We start from the raw sequence: 13,887 nt of genomic DNA on the forward strand, positions 1-13,887 counted from the left end.
TTTTTCTCATCAGGAAAGTGGGGGAGCCTCTATCCTCACAGGTTGGCAGGCTTTGCTCAGCTGAGGGCCCCCTGGGGTAAAAGCTGGGGTGTCTGAAGAGACCCATGGGGACTATTCATTGGGTCATACAAGCCAAATAGCTTTGAAATTTGTGGGCCTGGATTCCAGAGGAGACATTCTCTGCCCTGGAATAGTAGAATTGCTTCTCATCATAAACAGAAATGATGGATTCAGTTTGATATGGATTTTAGGATCTGGAATGAAGTGGCTACTGATTATTTAACCCAACTTGCCAACTTCCAGGCACTGTCCTAGGTACATAACCTGTTCAATAATCCCTATTTAATAGATGAAAAAACTGAGTTTTTCTAAGGTCTAAGAAGATACCTCACTGACCTAAATCAATCGGCAGAACTAAGATTTGAACCCTAGGCCTTTGAGAGGCTAAATTTCCTTCTTTAGCTAAGGGTATCATGGAGCCACCTAAATATTTCAATGTAAGATGGCTTCTGAAAGTCATGCCTGTCCCAGCAGCCCTAACAAAATACATACAGACCTTACATTATTTTCTGTTAGAGCAGGTCAGAGCTTGCTTGGATCTGAAAGACAAAGCAACAGTTATGAGGAAATGCAAGCAATGCCAGCCAAGTGGCTGGGTCCTCAGGGCCCAAACACTAATTCTCCTCTGTCTCCACAGTAGGTGGTTTGCTGTGTGACTCAGAAAAAAACCTGCCCACCCTCTCTGAGCCAGGCCACAGACAATACCCTCCAAAAAGAGGCCACTGAAGTGTGGAATTCAGATTATTTCAAAAGTGAGCTGTTCAAGTATGACTATTATATGAATGCAGAGCTCAGGAAGAAAAGTAAGAAAAAGTATTTTTCTTTCTTGGACTACCTGCAGGATCACTTGCCAGGATATGCCATCTGGTCACTTATAGGCTGTGATCCACTGCCATAGCCCCGGGAAGCCTCCCTATTGAGTAAAGGGCTGTGTCTCTCCCCAGATGGGCTGGGTGGGACAGAACAGCAGGTGGGTGTGCCTGGGGTGGCAGGTAGAGTAGAGTCCTGGGTGGTGTGTAGAGTAGTGGGTTTCCCTCCCTTACCTTTGAATCCAGGTCAACCTCAGGAGTCCCTGCCCCTTTGGCTCACCAGGTTGAACAGCTAATCCTGCTAATCCTTACAATAACATCCCTGGGAACAAAAGTAGAGACAAGCTTGGTTCACAGATCAGTCAGAGTTTTAAGAGGTGTGGAGTGGTATTGGTGGTGTAGAGTGCTAGATTAATAATGGGGATTCCTTTTGCCTGATGCCTCTGTTCTGGAGCTCCACAGGAGCCACCTTTTATTTTAACTCACTGGTCATTGGCTAAAAGCTCATGCAGCCTTCTAGGGTTGGGAATCCTTTCTCTAACAGTCAGACCCAATTCCACTGGGCTCTGGCCAGAGGCATGAGGGAAAGGTAAAGAAAGAACAGTATTGCCCTGGTCTGCTAGATGGGGATATGCTCCCTTTTTCTCCTGATGGTGTCTCCCAACCCTGCAAGAACAGGCTATAAAGAGGAAAGAGCAGAGAAGCCAAGAAGAAGCAAAAGAGGAAAACCAAAGTGTTCTGTTTATGGACCCAACACCAATGCTGGCTGAGTCTGAGGTGCTGCATTAGGAGGCCTCCACTAGTCCTTGGAGTTAATGTACCTATATTCCAGAAGTCTGGGAAATAATCCTGAGCCTTGGGAATAAACTGACAAAGAGTAAATACTCAGAAAACATTCATGGATGGATAGATGAATGAATGGATGGATGGATAGGTGAATGAATACATAGTTGGCAAATCAGATAAGATAAATGAAAAAAGGAAGGGGAAAAGGCAGAAATGAAAAGAGGAAGAAAGATAGATAGGAAGGAGAAAAGTTAAGAAAATGGAAGAGGCCCTGGCTGGTGTGGTTCGGTGGATTTAGAGCCAACCCGCAAACCAAAGGGCCGCCCATTCGATTCCCAGTCAGAGCACATGCCTGGATTGTGGGTCAGGTTCCCAGTAGGGGGCATTCAAGAAGCAACAAAGAAACTCATTGGTATTTCTTTCCCTCTTTCTCTCCCTCCCTTCCCCTCTCTATAAATAAACAAATAAACAAACAAACAAATAAATAAGAAAAAATGAAAAAGAAAGGAAAGAAGGACATGAATAAGTAGTTGGTAGGTGGTGTGCTGATAAAACTTGCTAACTGTCTCCTCCAGGGTGAAAAAGGACTGGTTTGTAGTGTTTGTCAATGTCTCTCATGGTGAGCAATTTCAAGCTACCAATGCAAGGTGTGTGGGGAAGAGATGAGCATGCTTTGCTCTCCCAAGCCATTGGGAGTCAGCTCCAGCATATCACAAAATACTTGGAGATGATGAAGTAGATTACTAGATTGTAGGAGAGAAAACAGATCAATTTTGGAAAATGCCACCCTTATTTGTCCTAAGTGAGGAAAACAGGTTCAAGTGATTTCAAGGTAGTGGAAATCAAGGCTAATTTATGTCTTTCACAAGCATTTTCTTAGGACCCAGGACAACAGTGATGGCTCCTTCCACTGAACCCCTGTAACATCCTTGTCTGTTTTACTCAGAGGCATTTAGCTCAGACCACCCAATGTTATTGATTATTTATGCACACAGATTTCTTGAGCATCTTACTAGGTGTCATGCCCTAAACAAGGGACTAATCACATAGTCATTAATGAGTTGGAGAGCTCATATTCAGTGGGAAAGCAAATCAGTGAATTAATTATTTGAATTTGGTGTGAACAGTGAAGAAGAGAACTCAGTGTGAGGAACTGGAACAACCTAGAGGAGGAAGAGCCCAGAACATGCTGAGAGAGGCCTATGCCTCAGACCAGGCTAAGCATGGCTCACTTCCCAGCCATGAAAGCATCCTCCCCAGCCAAACAGACATGCTATGGAATTTGACTCAGCAGATATTTATTTGGCTGAATGCTGGTTGACTCATCTTTTGATCCTCCTGGGCAGGGGCCCCAGACCCTTTCCTCCCTTAGGAAAGTTGATCCTTCCAAATGCCTGGTGGATGGTAGAGGTTCCTGGGTATCCCCAAAGTTCAAGGCCTGAACAAACCTTCTCAAGGAAAGAAGCCAAAGAAATAATTTTTCTTCTAGGACTGGCTACAGCTCTCAAACCACTACACCATGCCTGTCAGCCTTGAGGCTGAACTAAAACCAAGGATTTCTATCTGCTCAAATAATGAGGTCTGATGTGGGCATTGAGGACCATGTATGGGAAAGTGATTGCTCCCAGATCTGCAGGCTCTTTTATTTGTGCCCACCAAAGTGCCTAACTACACTCAACCTCATCTACCTGGGTCCTGCCTCTCTCCAACCTCAAATTCAGTTGTATAGGTTCTACAAAAAAGCATTTCCTGATGGTCTGCAGAGCCTATGTGTCACATGCCAACTGGCAAAGAAGACTCCAAAGGCCATCTATCCACCACTGTGGCTAAGGGGAGCCTGAAAGCAAAGAAACCTCTTCAATTTGAAAGGCCTTGAAAGAAAGGGATCCCATGAATCCTCTCAAGTACTCATCTTTTATCTTATTTTGTTCTCCTTCTAGTATAGCTCTAAGCCTTCCTCCCGCAACACTTCTTCCTATATAAAGTGATTATGGAGTTTGACTTACTGCAGCCCCTACCCCATCCCTTGCAAGGTTTAAGAGGGAAGGAGGGCTGGCAGGTGTGGCTTGCAGAAAAGGATCCTTATGGAGCTGGGGTAAATTCTGCCTCTTCAGATTAAGCATGGGCTGCCAGCCAACCTGCATCAAATCCCTTTCTCCCACATATAGCCAAACTCAAGCCTCCTCCCAGGCTTCTTCCATGAGGCAACTAAAAGCTATTTCCTCCTGGAAGCCTCCCCTGATTCAACGGGTCCAGTAGCCTCACCTACCCATTGCTGGGGCCTGGCAATTCCATCACCAATCACTTTCATATGAAAGAGGAAACCACTTGAAGGAAGAAAATACCTTAGCTTCCTTAAAGTACGAGATTGGGAAGGAACAGCCAGCTGGTCCATCCTATGCCTCTGAGCAGACTCCATTTTGAAACAAAAAGACTTGCAAGGAAGTTATACTTGGGGTAAAGATGGTAGAGTAGGTAAACGCTGTGCTTGCCTTCTCCCACACCCACATCAAAATTACAACTAAATTATAGAACAACAATCATTTAGAACCATCCAAAGACTAGCTGAACAGAAGTCCTCTAAGGATATAAAGAAGCCACATCAAGACTGGCAGGAAAGGTGGAGACTCAAACCACTGCACCCACATGTGCCAACTAAGAATCAGGAGGGATATCTCAGCTGCTGAGATACCCTCTGAAGAGCAAAGGGTCCCAGCACCACACCAGGTTCCCCAGCTTGGAGTGCCAGAGCCAGAAAGAGGAGTCTCCGCATCATCTGGCTGTGAAAATCAGTGGGGACTCCTCTAAGGTGAGACATAGAGCTGCAGCAGATCCAGGCTTCTTAACATACAGGTGGCAAACACAAGGCCCGAAGGCCAAATCCGACCCTCCACCTTGATTTATCCGGCCCAGCACCACGTTTCTACCCAGCGGCAGCACCGAGCTCTCACTTAACTTTAAAGGAGTAGTTGCATTTATACAGTCCTAAAATTATATTTGGACCTTTGAAGACAACCACAAGGCTGATGTGGCCCCTGGTGAAAATGAGTTCGATACCGTGTCTTAAAGGGTCTGAGAATGGACTTATCCACATGCACCATTAGCCCCAGGAAAGGAACAGCAGTTCAAAAAGTGCCAGGGACATATGGGGAAGAACTAAATTGTCTGGCTTCAGGGCAAGGGTTGAAAGAATAGGACTGAAGTGTTGGTTGGCACAATTGTCCCTTTATTGAGCCCTCCCCCCACACAGCCAACAGGTTCAGGCAGGCACCAAATCTGAGTCTCCATTAACCTGGTTAACACCATTCTCCCCACTCTGCTGATTCTCTGAGACCTGGCCCCACCCAATTAACCAGACTGGTCCAGACACGTTTCAGCAGCTGTTTCACATAAACCACAGGCCTTGCCTGCACTGTGGTATTTCCAGAAACCTCTCAAAGGTCCCAAACGCCAAACAAGCAGCAGCTGGCCTTGGCATGCCCTTATACCTCTTGCTAAGTGGCCTGAAGCCTGGCACTAGTGGCAACCAGACTCACTTCACAATGTAACCCCTCCCAGGTACCTCCAAAGGCCAGCACATGCAGCTACCAACCACAGATCATTTCATAGCTCCTACTGGGGGCCCCAGGCTGGGTATAGGAAGAGGATGACCTGAGTCTGCACCAGAAACCCTCTCAGGAGGTGTCAGAACCAATACAACTGGTGGCCAGCTTCAGACCACACCAGAACACCAACCAATTAACTTCACAAATGACATCCACAAATGGTGGGTTTGTCAGACATGAGAGCCCATTAAAGCTCTGTGGGATCAACCCCCCACACAATAGCCTCTTCACACTAGATACAACTACTCCTCACAGCCAGTCAGCCTGATGTTCCACCCATTGACATGCCATCAGCAATCAAGGCTGAACTACAATAAGAAAGCACACAAAACCCACACCATATACCCCAGGAGCACCTGGATTAGGTTATCAGGGAAATTGAACCACTGGGCCCCACAGGACACCTACTATATAAGATCACCTTGCCAATACTGGGAGATGTAGCAGATCTACCTCATACACAGAAACAAACACAGAGAGGGAGCAAAATGAGGAGACAAAGAAATATGATGAAGTGAAAGAACAGAACAAACTTCAGAAAAAGAACTAAAGAAAATAGAAGCAAGCAATAAACCAAATACAGAGTTCAAAAAAATTGATTATACTCTAGTGTATTATTGATGGAAATATAATTGATGCAGCCCTTCCAGAAGACGGTATGCAGTTTCCTCAAAAAATTAAAAGTAGAACTACCATATGACCCAACAATCCTATTTTGGGGTGTTTATAAAAAAATATCCAAAGCACTAAATTTGAATCCAAAACACTAATTTGAATCCAAAATTCAAAAAGATATATGTACTCCAATCCAACGTGAACTCCGCCTCCCAGTTTTGTTCCATCTTGGTATTCCGGGGGTTTTTTTTCTTTGTCTTTTTTTCCTTTTCCCCCCTACCTTCTCTGTCATTCTGCATCTTAACCCTTGATGAGGAGACAGCAACATAAACAGACTCAGGGGTCATCAGAGACTGGCAGTAGGGTGCAACCAATCCATACACTATCATGGGAAATAGACTGGTCCTCCCCTTCATGGGAAAGCCACAGAAACATACTTCTGGCATCAGGCAGACCCAAAATCTGGGCTCAGGAACCCTAGTAGTGGCCCTACCCTGCCAAGCACAGGGAGATAATCCCTGACAGATTCAGAATAATGGCTTCAGGGAGAGGAAACAAACCTTCCATCTTCCCTGAAGTCTGAAAGGCACCTCCCAGACTCCTGGGAGATCCAGGAGTCACAGCCTTTGTTTATACCAGAGGCCCTCCCAGAAATAGTCTGGTCTGCTACTAATCTAAGATTGACTGAAGGCCAGCAGGCAGAGACTGGCAGAGATAGATCCTGAAGAACATTTGCTGACATACGGAAGCACTAAGCATATCCCTGGACTCAGTGCTGATAAATTCCAGCTTTGCAGAGCAGCTTGGCCCAACCTGGGAGCAGCCAAGCCCAGAGGAATCAGCCACAAGCTGTGGATCATCTGTAGCTTTAAAAAGGTGGCTGAGAGCCAGACATGGACAACACCAGACATTGGTTTATACCAGATTCAGACATCAGAGCAGTATCCAAAGGAAGAAACCAGAAGGCAAGATCTAAACTGTGCTTAGACAAATGCACTTGGTTCTTATTTTAGTATCTTAGCTATTTTTTATTTTTCATAGATATTTTATTCATACTTTTATCTATTTTTTCTTTTTCTTTTATTTTTGGTGCTCTAATTTTTCTTTCATTTCTCCTATTCTTCTCTTATCTTAGAGTACTTCACTGTTCCCTTCTTCTCTCCATTCTCTCCATATTTTTGTTACTTTTACTGTATTCCATTTCCCCATTTTCCTCTTTCAATTCATTACAAGTAGTAGTTCTCTTCCCCTTTCTCCTCTCATAATCACTTTTCTTTCTTTTGGTCTTCTTATATTCTTTTTCCTTTTCCCCTTTCCCTACTACTCCATTTGTCTTTTCACTTTTATTATTTTTGCTCTCTTGTTGTTGATATTGCTGTGGTGAACAGGGGTGTTGCTCATGATGGTGTTGTTTTGCTTTGTTCTGCTAGCACATGGTGGTGGTTGAGCCTCTTAGCCAGCCGGACAGATGGGGGCTCCCACCAACAAACAGGACAGTAATAATCAAGACCTAAATACAGCAGAAGAGTCTACATAACCCACACAGAGTTCATTCCTCTAGCATCCAGATCAGGAAATCAAGGAGTCTCCACCACTGAGTCCCACAGGACTCCTAACACACAAGGCTACTCCACAAGACAGAGTTAAAACAAATCAATCTAATACATAGAAACAGACACAAAGAGACAACTAAAACAGGAGACATAGAAGCAACCCCCAAATGAAAGAAAAGGAGGAATATCCAGAAAAAGAGCTAAGTGAAACTGAGGGAAGCAATTTATCAGACATAGAGTTCAAAGTAATAGTTACAAGGAAGCTCAAGGAAATTATTGAAAACTACAAGGAACTTAGTGGGACCCACATCAGCATGAAAAAGGACATAGAACCCTTGACCAAGAGCCAGATGGAAGTGAAGAATGCAATATCTGAAATTAAGATCACACTAGAAGAAATTAATAGCAAGCTAGACAAAGTAGAGAACTGATTCAGTGAGCTAGAAGACAAAGTAGAAAAAAAAAGACACACTCAGAGCAACAAAATGAAAAAAAGACTGAAAAAGAATGAAAATAATGTAAGGGAGCTTTGGAACAACATGAAACATAATAATATTTGCATCATATGGATTCAGGAAGGAGAAGAAAAGAAGCAAGGGATAGAAAACCTGTTTCAAAAAATAATGATGAAAAGGTTCCCTAACTTGGTGATGGAAAAAGTCATGCAAGTCCAAGAAGCACAGTGTCCCAATCAAGATCTCCCCAAAGAGCACCATTCCAAGACACATTACAATCAAAATGGAAAAATTTAAAGACAAAGAGAGAATATCAAAGGAAGCAAGGGAGAAACAGCTAGTAGCATGCAAGGGAGCTCAAACAAAGTTATCAGCTGACTTCTCAATGGAAACACTACAAGCCAAAAGAGATTGGCAAGAAATATTACAAGTAATGAAAAACAAAGACCTGCAATCAAGACTACTCTAACCAGCAAGGCTCTCATTTAAAATGGAAGGCAATGCTCCCCAGACAAAAGAAAGCTAAAAGAGTACAGCTCCACCAAACCAGAACTGCAAGATCTGCCCAAGTGACTGCTTTAAGAAGAAGAAGAAATTAAAAGGAGAGAGAGAAACACAGCTACAAAGGGAAAATAGCAATGAATAAGTATCAATCAATAGTAACCTTAAATGTAAATGGATTAAATGCTCCAATCAAAAGACTGGATAAGAAAACATGACCCACATATATGCTGTCTACAAGAGACCCTGCCTCAGAATAAAATATCTACACAGGCTGAAAATGCAGAAATGGAAAAAAATTCACACAAATGGATATGAAAAAAAAAAGCTGAGGTAGCAATACTTATATCAAACAAAATAGACTTCAGAACAAAGGCAATAACAAGAGACAAAGAATGTCATTTCATAATACTTAAGGGAATAATCCATCAAGAAGGTAAAACTCTTATAAACATATATGCACCAATATAGGTGCACCTAAATATATAAGGAAAATATTGAAAGACTTTAAGAAAGAGACAGCAGTACAGTCACTGTAGGGAATTTTAACACTCCACTGTCAACATGGATAGATATTCCAAACAACAAATAACAAAAATATTGCAATATTGAACAACACTCTAGATCAAATGGACTGTATGAGATTTGTATAACATTTCACCCCAAAGAAGAAAAATACACATTCTTCTCAAACACATGTGGGTCATTCTCAAAGATAAACCACATAGTAGGACACAAAATAAGCCTTAACATATTCAAGAGAATTGAAATCGTATCAAGCACGCCCTCAGATCACAATGGCTTAAAACTAGAAACCAACCTCAAGAAAAACTCAAAAGCATTCAAATACATGGAGGCTGAATAACAGATTTTTACATAATTAATGGGTTAAAATGAGATCAAAGTAGAAATCACAAACTATCCAGAAACAAATAAAAATGAACACAAAACAACTCAAAACCTATTGGATACACTGAAGGCAGTACTGAGAGGGAATTTCTTTTTTTTTTTTAATTGCATTGTTGTTCATGTACAGTTTTCTGCCTTTTCCCCCCAACTCTTTCCCCCATGCCAGCCATCTCCATCTCCCTCCCTTGATTCCATCCCCCCTCCTTGGCTTTGTCCATGTGTGCTTTATAGTTGTTCCTGGAAACACTTCATCATTTTACCCCCTATTATCCCCTCCAACCTCCCCTCTGGTTACTGTCCATTTGCTCTTAATTTTGATGTCTCTGGTTATATTTTGTTTGTTTGTTTGTTTGTTTGTTTGTTTGTTTTGCTGATTAGGTTCCACTTAAAGGTGAGATTGTATGGTATTTGTCTTTCACCACCAGGCTTATTTCCCTTAGCATAATGCTCTCCAATTCTATCCATGCTGTTGCAAAGGGTAGGAGCTCCTTCTTTATTTATGGTGCTGAGTATTCCATTGTGTAAATGTAACATACTTTTTGATCCACCAATTTAATGATGGGCACTTAGGTTGCTTCCAGCACTTGGCTAATGTATATTGTGCTGCTATGAACATTGGGGTGCATACGTTCTTCTGGGTTGGTGTTTAAGGGTTCTTAGGATATAATCCCAGCAGTGGAATTGCTGGGCCAAAAGGTAGTTCCATTTTTATTTTTCTGAGAAAATTCCATACTTTGTTCCACAGTGGTTGCACCAGTCTGCAATCCAGTGCATTAGGGTCCTCTTTTCTCCACATCCTCTTCAACACTTGTTGTTTGTTGATTTGTTTATGATGACTATTCTGACCAGTGTGAAGTGATATCTCATTGTGCTTTTAACTTGCATCTCTCTGATAGCTAGAGATATTGAGCATCTTTTCATATGTCTCTGGACCCTCTGTATGTCCTCCTTGGAGAAGTGTCTGTTCAAGTCCTTTGCCCATTTTTTAATTAGGTTGCTGTTCTACTTACAGCGGAGTTGTGTAAGTTCTTTATATATTTTGGAGATCAAACCTTGTCTGAGGTATTACTGTCAAATATGTTTTCCCATATAGTTGGTTCTCTTTTCATGTTGATGCTGTTCCACTGGTCCATGTGCCTGTTTTTATGCCAGTGCAAGGCTGTTTTGATTACAGTGGCATTGTAATAGAGTGTAGTACCAGTATACCATAGTTTTCTGACCCACTCGATTACTAATGGGCACCTAGGTTGCTTCCAGCCCTCGGCTACTGTAAATTGTGCTGCTATGAACATTAGGGTGCATAGGTTCTTTTGGATTGGTGTTTCAGAGTTCTTAGGATATAGTTCCAGCAGTGGAATTGCTGAGTCAAAAGGCAGTTCCTATTTTCAGTTTTCTGAGGAAATTCCATACTGTTTTCCATAGCTGTTGTACCAGTCTGCAATCCCACCAACAGTGCACTAGGGTCCCCTTTTCTCCACAACCTCTCCAATACTTGTTGTTTGTTGCTTTGTTTGTGATGGACATTCTGACCAGTGTGAAGTGGCATCTCATTGTGGTTTTAATTTGCATCTCTCTGATAGCTAGTGATATTGAGCATCTTTTCATGTGTCTTTGGATCCTGTGTATGTACTCCTTGGATAAGTGTCTGCTCAAGTCTTTTGCCCATTTTTTTAATTGGGTTGCTTATCTTAGAGTGAAGTCGTGTAAATTCTTTATATATTTTGACAATATACCTAAGACAAGATTAAACCCTTGTCTGAGGTATCATTGGCAAATATGTTTTCCCATACAGTTCTTCTCTTTTTATTTTAATACTGTTTTCTTTAGCCATGCAGAAGTTCTTTATTTTGATGAGATCCCATTTGTTTATTCTTTCCTTTATGTCCCTTGCTATAGGGGACATATCACTGAAAATATTGCTGCATGGAATATCTGAGATTTTCCTGTCTATGTTTTCCTCTAGGACTTTTATGGCGTCATGACTTATATTTAAATCTTTTATCCACCTTGAATTTATTTTTGTGTGTGGAGTAAGTCGGTGATTGAGTTTCATTTTTTTACATGAAGCTGTCCAGGTCTCCTAACACCATTTGTTCAAGAGGCTATTTTTAGTCCATTTTATGCTTCTGCCCTCTTGGTAGAATATTAATTGACCATTGAGACTTGGGTTTATTTCTGGGCTTTCTATTCTGTTCCATTGGTCTATGTGCCTGTTATTATGCCACTACCAGGCTGTTTTGATTACAGTGGCCTTGAAAGAAACCTCTAAATCAAGAAGTTCTTTCCATGCCATCATAAATTCCCTTCTTGGAAAAACTTTAAAGTGAGACTGATATTTAACCTGCCTAAAATGTTTCAGGCACCTATCTGGGAGTGCAATGGAAGGAAAAGGAAGAAACATTTGTAGCAAATCTCCAGTGAGCCGTGGTCCCATCTTTGGGCTACCGAGAAGATAAGACATGGTCCCCACCTTCAAGGGCTCTTGTTCTACTGGCTGCCTCCAGACTTAAGCAACTGTCTTCTTACTCCTTCTTCAAGAATTGCCCTCTAATTTTTCCAGGCCTTCTGCCTCCCAAAATGATCCTGCATCTTGACCATAGCTCTCAAATAAGCAGAGGCAAGGTGGGATATCCCCAGGGGAAATGTAGTCAGATCTGGGTCTGCTGGGATAAACCTGGCACAGGGCACCTTCATAAGGGGGAGGTCCACAGAGGGCTCTACCATCCCTGGAGTGGCACTTTTCTAACACTTACCTGTGGTTCTGGGAAAAATTTCCATTAGAGCAGGCTGACTTCTCTGTGGCTTCCCATCAACACCCATATAGGAAGTGTGATGGTTAGCTTTACATGTCAAGTTCATAAGCTACAATACCCCATTACTTAATCAAACACTAATCCAGGTGATGTTGTGAAGGCACTCTGTAGAATGTGGTTAATATTATAGTCAGTTGTTCACTTAATTTTTTGAAATATGAATATAAGCATTTTATTATTTTTATTTTTTAATTATTCTATTGTCATTCAAGTACAATTGTCTGCATTTACCCCCCACCACTTCTCCCAACCCAGGCCATCTCCACCTCCCTCCCCTGCTTCCAACCCTCCTTGGTTTTGTCCATGTGTCCTTTACAGTTGTTCCTGAAAACCCTTCCCCCCTTCCTCCCTCTTATCCCCACCCACATCCCTTCTGGTTGCTGTCAGATTGTTCTTAATTTCAATGTCTCTGGTTATATTTTGCTTGCTTTCTTCTTTTGTTGATAAGGTTCCTGTTAAAGGTGAAATCATATGGTATTTGTCTCTCACTGCCTGGCTTATTTCACTTAGCATAATGCTCTCCAGTTCCATCCATGCTGTCGCTAAGGGTAGGAGTTCCTTCTTTCTTTCTGCTGCATAGTATTCCATTTTGTAAATATATCATAGTTTTTTGATCCATTCATTTAATGATGGACACTTAAGTTGCTTCCAATACTTGTCTTTTGCCCATTTTTTAATTGAGTTGTTTGTCTTCCTGGAGTAGAGTCATGTGTATTCTTTATATATTTTGGAGATCAAACCCTTGTCCAAGGTATCATTGGCAAATATGTTTTCCCATATAGTTGGTTCTCTTTTCATTTTAATGCTGTTTTCTTTAGCCACTTATAAGCTTTTTAATTTGATGAGATCCCATTTGTTTATTCTTTGCTTTATGTCCCTTGCTTTAGGGGACATATCCGTGAAGATGTTGCTGCATGGAATGTCTGAGATTTTCCTGCCTATGTTTTCCTTTAGCACTTTTATGGTGTCACAACTTATATTTAAGTCTTTTATCCACTTTGAATTTATTTTTGTGTATGGTGTAAGTTGGTGGTCTAGTAACACTTTTTTTTGGCATATACCTGTCCAGTTCTCCCAATACCACTTATTAAAGAGGCCATATTTACTCCACTGTATGCTCATGACTCTTTTTAAGATATTAATTGACCATGGAGATGTGGGTTTATTTCTGGACTCTCTATTCTGTTCCGCTGATCTGTGTGTATATTTTTATTCAAGTACCAAACTGTTTTGATTACAGTGGACTTCTCATATAGTTTAATATCAGGTATTGTGATATCTCCTACTTTGTTCTTCTTTCTCAAGATTGTTGAGGCTACTCAACGTCTTTTTGGTTCTGTATAAATTCTTGAAATTTTTGTTGTATATCTGTGAAATATGTCATTGGTACTTTAATAGGTATTGCATTTAAACTATAAGTTGCTTTGGGTAGTATGAACATTTTGATGATGTTAATTATTCCAATTCATGAACATGGTATATGCTTCCATTTGCTTGTTTCTTCCTTAATTTCTTTCTTCAGTGTTGTGTAGTTTTCTGAGTTCAGTTCTTTTATCTCTTTGGCTAGGTTTATTCCTAGGTATTTTATTTTTCTTGTTGCTCTATTAAATGGGATTTTTTCCTGATTTCTGTGTCTCATATTTCTCTGTTGGTATACAAAAACGCCTTTGATTTCTGAATATTGACTTTGTATCCTGCTGTTTTGCCAAATTCACTCATTAGGTTGAGCAGTTTTTTGGTAGGGTCTACAGAATTTTGTATATACAGTATTATGTCATCTG

Source organism: Phyllostomus hastatus, unplaced genomic scaffold (assembly GCF_019186645.2).
Source record: "Phyllostomus hastatus isolate PE091 unplaced genomic scaffold, TTU_PhHast_1.1 phas_contig_113, whole genome shotgun sequence".
Lineage (NCBI taxonomy): Eukaryota > Metazoa > Chordata > Mammalia > Chiroptera > Phyllostomidae > Phyllostomus > Phyllostomus hastatus.